Below are 5,994 nucleotides of genomic sequence, written 5' to 3'. Positions count from 1 at the left end.
TCACAGATGATGTTAACTCTCAGGCTGCTGCATGCACGACTTTCTATAAAAGCAGTGTTTTATAATTGTGCAGTCACCTGACAACAGAATCACAGACATGTCCGTGACGGAGTCTGTCGTTAACAATCACATTTAAATAATAGTTACTAAAACTAAAGTAGTGTTTATTATTCACGCTGCACAAGAATGTGACACAGTGTTTGTTCTTTAGTGTAGGATTGCTCCAGGCTTCACAGAGGTTTTCCTACTCTCTACTTCAGACTGAAATACAGTATCTTCAAGTTTGGCAGATCAAATTTTGCACATTTGGGACGGGCGAGAAGATTCAGACCAATCTCTAGTTCCTCTTCAATACAACTGATTCTTATGTGTATGTAACAGTAGGCTGTGGCTCTGTTTGGGATATTAAAGCCTCAATATGCACCTTAAACTGGAGCTAGCTACAACTTCCGGTAGCCATTGTTATAAAATTACAATAAATGAGAAATAAAATTACTAATAAAGTAGAACTCCTGGCTGTGTAAGGAGGTTGTGTCTTGCTCAAACCCTTTAAAAATCTGCACCAGTGCCACGTTGTGAGCCTCTATCTTTGGAGCATATTTCCATTAATAAATATTAAAGTAAGTTTAAGATCCCATTACCCTTTAAGACTGCAAACCATTTAAAAAGCTCACTCCTAATGTAACATATGGGCCAATAGGGTATTTGTATTTAGTCCATCTTCTACCATGAAGCAGTTCTGGACACACACTGAACACACACTTACACACACACTTACATTTGGCAGCTGCTGTATCAACACCTCACACCATGGGGTTTCTGTTTGGACGGGCTCGAAACCAGAGGACACACACACACTCTGCACACAGTGAAACTGTTGCTTGATGGGCTGTAACAGGAAAGTCTCTGAGTTCAGGGGAAAGAAACATGAACCTTCAACCCCAGAGAGAATGAATAGACTATTTGAGAGAGACTTTGGAGGAGGGAGCATGAGAGGTGGAAGAAGATGAGACACAAAAATAGAAGATAAAATGCAATGGTTAAGGAGGCTGGAGGGTTGGAGAGAGGACTCCTCAAAAAGAGAAAGCGAGAAAAAGAGTTCCCTCTGTCAAAAATATCTTTTGGTATGATACCAAGAACAAGAAGTGTTTGCACTGAAAGTCAATGAACCAGCCTCCCCAGCGTGTGTCTGTGTCGGCTTAGCAGAAGTACAAGCCTCAGTTCCTCGATGACAAAACATTGCTGCCATTCAGGGGTTAGGAGGCAAAAGGCCGGAGGTTGCACAGGCCAGACAAAAGTTATGTTCCCTCCGAGTGACCTTGGAAAAGAAAATACAGTCTGGGGTGAAGGCGTCGGGGGCTGAAAAGACAGATTTTAGGCTTTGAGAAAAACTGTCTCGAGGCCCTTTGTGTAATGATGCAGAGAGTGTGCAGGTAGGGGTGGTTGATGGTTGGATAGCACGCCTGACTTGTCAGTTACTACAGATCATGTCTCCTCACAAACCTGCGATTAATAGTTAACTTTTTATTAACTGTAAACGTGATCTTTTCATAAACCTCCACCACACTGCTAGCTGTCAGGTTCAGATATTGTACAAAGCAATTTTTTAAAACATCAACCAATCACCTGTGTATTTAACTAAACAAGGGTCTAAACCCATTTTAGCATTCATGATCCAAAGTGTTGAACAAAGTAAAAAGTCAAAGGATCACGAAAATCAGTAGTCTGAGATAACTCATCCAGCCTTTAGATCAAAATTACCACCTGAGAGCTGCTAAAGAGTGAACTCAGTGACTTAATAATAAAAATAATTAGCTTAAGATCAATTGTTGCTGTGAAAGTATTAAAAATATTTTAATTCAAATATGAATGACTCGTTGGATATGTGACATAGACTTTGTGTTATTCTAATAGACCTGAGATTTAATAACTAAATTAACAGTGTTAATGCACAAACTAGTAAAATAGACTGTATGTGGGTGAATTAGTAAGTCTTTTCCCTCGCTGCTCTTTAAGCCTCCCTGGTGCTAAAATTCACACAGCCACAGCTACTTTTCATCTGTGTTATTGTTCTTGAAGCAGTTGTTTCTTCTGTGATTAATTAACCTACATTATCGTGTTATTTTGGGATCCTAGTTGAAAACAGGAGACATTTGTAAGTGCTGGTCACCTGCATGTGGTTCAGACTGTAACACAATGTACTGACACACAGCCAGAAGGAGGTTATATAATAACACGGACTCCTTCTAGGACTACATGCGGTTAAGAGCATGTTTATTTTGGGCAGTCTCTGGTTTTACTGTTAAAAAAACTCAGTTTCTTCATTACAGCACTGCTGCTGCAAACATTCCTGGGACGTCACTTATTAAAATCCAGATCTTGATTAAAAACAGATTTCTGCAGTATCCTTTATGTTTCAAATACCTGAACTGAATTATTTATTTATCTACATTTCTAGCTAATTTTGTGTAAATATAGCTCATCCAATGAGCCACACAACCTTGTGTCATCAGCAACATTGGTGACGTGGTTGCAGCTGGATGATGCTGTGCCTGTGCAGCAGTGTGAACAGGACAGGTTTAAGTTTTTGTATGTACAGTACAACTCTTGCACTTGTTTTCTATTTTGGTTTGACCCACAGCCAAAGAACATGAACACATTTTCACACACATATGAACAAGCTGTACACAGCAAACTTTTGCTCCATGGGCCGTTTCGGGAAACATCAGTTTAGGTTCAGCAAAAGAAATAAATAGATTCTTTCAAAAATTTGGAGGAGAGGCTAAGAAAGAAGAAAGAATAAAAGAAAAAGAAAACACAGAAGACAAGGTGGAGGACAGAAGTAACAAAGAGGTGAAACAATAGAAATAAAATAATATATAAAAATATATAACTAATAAAAAAAGCAATTAAAATAAAGAAATTCGTTAGAATTCTCTGTGAATGTCTGCCAAAAGTTTATCTGTTCTGTTACCAAGAACTGATGTATTTACTCTGGAAATCAATGAACCACTTAGCCCAGTGTATGTCAGCTTGGCAGAACTACAAGCTTCAGTTCCTGAGTCGGAGGTTAAAAGATAAAAGGTCAGAAGCTGGTGGACACATGTCCTGTTCCCTCAGAGTGATCACGTGAGAGGGAACAACCTGCCTTAAACCTACAATATACACTAAACACACACAGACTGTAGTTATGATTGTTTTAACTTTGGCTGTCTACACTGAAGCATCCACACATCTGCACGTGTGCAGTCGCGTTGTTCAGCCTCTCGTTAAACTCGTCAAACACTCCTCTCACTTTTCCTCTGGTACCACCTTCAGGTCAAAAACCTCAGTTTATTCAGTACAGAAATATTTCAAATACTTGAAATTAGATTTCCAGGGAATTTCTTTGTAAGTCGCTTTTTGTACTGAACAATTTTAAACAGTAGCAAATACCTTTATAAAGAGTGGACTGACATTCTGGACTCTGTAAACCCTGTGCAGACACAGCAGTGAGGAAACCTGCACTGTTGACACGGACTTAGAAAGCACAGCTGTTATCCGTACAAACTGTACAGAGTGACGTCCACTGTGGTCAGAACAGGCTTCAGCTCCTTGATGTACAAAACAAACAAACCCAAAGTAAAGACTGTGGGATCAGCTTTCACTGTTTACCTGAACAAACCATATGAGCAGAGCGTCTTCTTGGAAAAGCTCAAAGCGAGCCGACCTCGTACCTGGATTTACCTGTAAACACACATCTCTCGGTCTCCAACATTCACATGTTCGAGCCTTTTCCTGGGAATTCGGAGTGGTTATAGTACGATCAGCAGGTTGTCTCTAAAACAAACACACACTCTCGCTCTCGTAGCTGTTAGCTTTCTCTGCTAACAGCAGGCTGGCAGGAGAGATGATTTACATCCTAATAACAGTAATTGTTTGACCTGCTGTGTGTTTGTGCTTCACAAACACGTGCACGTGTTTATACATTCGGTTGTGTACATTCAACATTTCTTTTGGCAACATTACAAAGACTCAGTTTACATATGCACTGTCAACTTTGACCCACTTCTTAGTTGTCATTGTCATCACCATCAGAGTAGGTCAAAGATCTTTAGACAAACAATATTGATTTAGTATTTACAGATCAGACAATAGTGCATAAAGATCAATTTGATCCATATGAGCTGGGAAAACACACTGATGCAGATTTTATCCACTGCTCATTTAGTATATTCTGCTCAAAGTAACGATGCCACTTGTCTCACTTCCTTTTTTCAGACTGCACTGGTTTAAAATAATGTTTTTGCAGAAGCTTCTTCAGTGTGAACGTCAAAGATTTCGCTGATGTTTTCATGGTTATCAACATTAATCTCTCTCACCAGACACGATAAGGCTCTGGTCGACCTCTTCATGGCTAAATGTGCCAGACATACAAAGTACGTAAGGAATTATGTGACCTGATGATGCTGTCGTTACCTACGGACATGTGTCGGCAAACAGCAAGTGCATCCCTTGTCTAAGAATGAGACTTTGTCCGTGACCTAGAACATAACTTCTCACCTGTAGGTGGTGGTAGTTTGTATTTGTCACTGAAAAAGAAAAAACAGACGAAGATGTGGGACTAGATATAAAAACTGCAAACAAAGCAACATTAGTTTACTATTATTAACAGTCAGAGTGGTCTCAATCACCACCAAGCTGCTGTACGACAGTACGGTACATATAACAAAACCCAGACTAAAACTAAACATTGACTGCTTCCTATAAACAATATGCAAAGATAAAAATGGAATTAAACCGTTCTTCTTGGCCTGTTTACTGGGGCTGATTTGCTCGTCAGTGCTCTATACATGTCCAGTTCTAACGTGGACTAGGGATAAACTGACTGAAACACATGTCATTTTGGCACAAAGACAACATTTCTGAATTTGGCCCACTGAACGTAGACATAATCTGGAACCCTGACTGAGAGCCAGACCTTATCACCCAGCATCAGCGTTGGGCCTCACTAATGCTCTTCTGGCTGAATGGGAGCAAATCCCCGCAGCCAGGCTCCAAAATCTGGGGGAAGAGTCTGAGAGTAGAAGAATAGAGGCTGTTACCGCAGCAGATTGAACACATGAGCACATGTTCAGCAGTCACATTTGGCTGGAATGTGCTGGTGTCCATTTACTTTGGTCCATATGCTGCATCTCATTCCCCTCTGCCATGCTCGTTTTCCCTCTCTATCTTAAACACACACACACACACACACACATAAAGTAAAACCCCACAGGGATGTACTTAACAACTGAAAACAGGAAGTTGCTCACATCCCACATCGTGTTCTACACACACATACACACAAAAGGAAAGAACAAGGGAGGTACGGACAGATGATAGAAAAAAGGAAACACCAAACCACCAATTTAACGCTCAGCGTCCAGGAATGAATGGTATACTGTTTGTGTTACTCAACACTCGCTTTTCATTGGCTGAGAGAAATTCCGTGGGTGGTGAGGAATGCTGTGATTGGCTGGAAAGGAACTTCGGGGCCGTTTGAATTGGATAAAGTCCAAGCTGCAGCGTAATTTAATATGAGACTGACTAACAGGCGTCCTCCTCTTCTCAGTGATAAAAAAAATTACATTTACTTACGGGAAGGCTGGAAAAGGGGACCCACCCACTGTGTGTGTGTCTGTTTTTTGTTCATTCATTCGAGCCAAAATGGAATTACGACAGAGTGAGTCACTGGATATTGGCAAGATAAATTAAATTTTTTTTAAACCACAATACAAGGAAGGTACAAGTACACACTGTGTTCACGTTAAGGTCACGTTAAGGTAACAGACAAGGACACACTTTATAGTAAGAGAATAAATAAGTAAGACTGAATGAAAAGGAGGTGAGTCAATGAAACAGATAAATAAAGGTAGTGACAGTATGAAAAATGATATAAGTAAAATAAAAAGAGAGAAGAGAAGAGGAATGAGAAGGTGAGGATTGAGCACAAGTTAGTGAAGAGAGGAATTT

General features: G+C 40.1%; 1 protein-coding gene across 1 annotated transcript in view; it reads right to left on the bottom strand.

Annotated features, from left to right (window-relative positions):
• Positions 1-5,654, bottom strand: part of LOC113153251 (cAMP-dependent protein kinase catalytic subunit-like) — a 7,400-nt gene extending 1,746 nt beyond the window's left edge. Inside the window, exon 1 of the mRNA XM_026346795.1 lies at positions 5,649-5,654. The gene's annotated coding sequence lies outside the window, so the exon portion shown is untranslated. The remainder of the gene's footprint in view (positions 1-5,648) is intronic.
• Between the last annotated feature and the right edge of the window lie 340 nt (positions 5,655-5,994).

This window comes from Anabas testudineus, chromosome 5 (assembly GCF_900324465.2).
Source record: "Anabas testudineus chromosome 5, fAnaTes1.2, whole genome shotgun sequence".
NCBI classification, from domain to species: domain Eukaryota; kingdom Metazoa; phylum Chordata; class Actinopteri; order Anabantiformes; family Anabantidae; genus Anabas; species Anabas testudineus.
The sequence above is the reverse complement of the archived record's forward strand: the minus strand, read 5'-3'. Positions and strand labels throughout refer to the sequence as shown.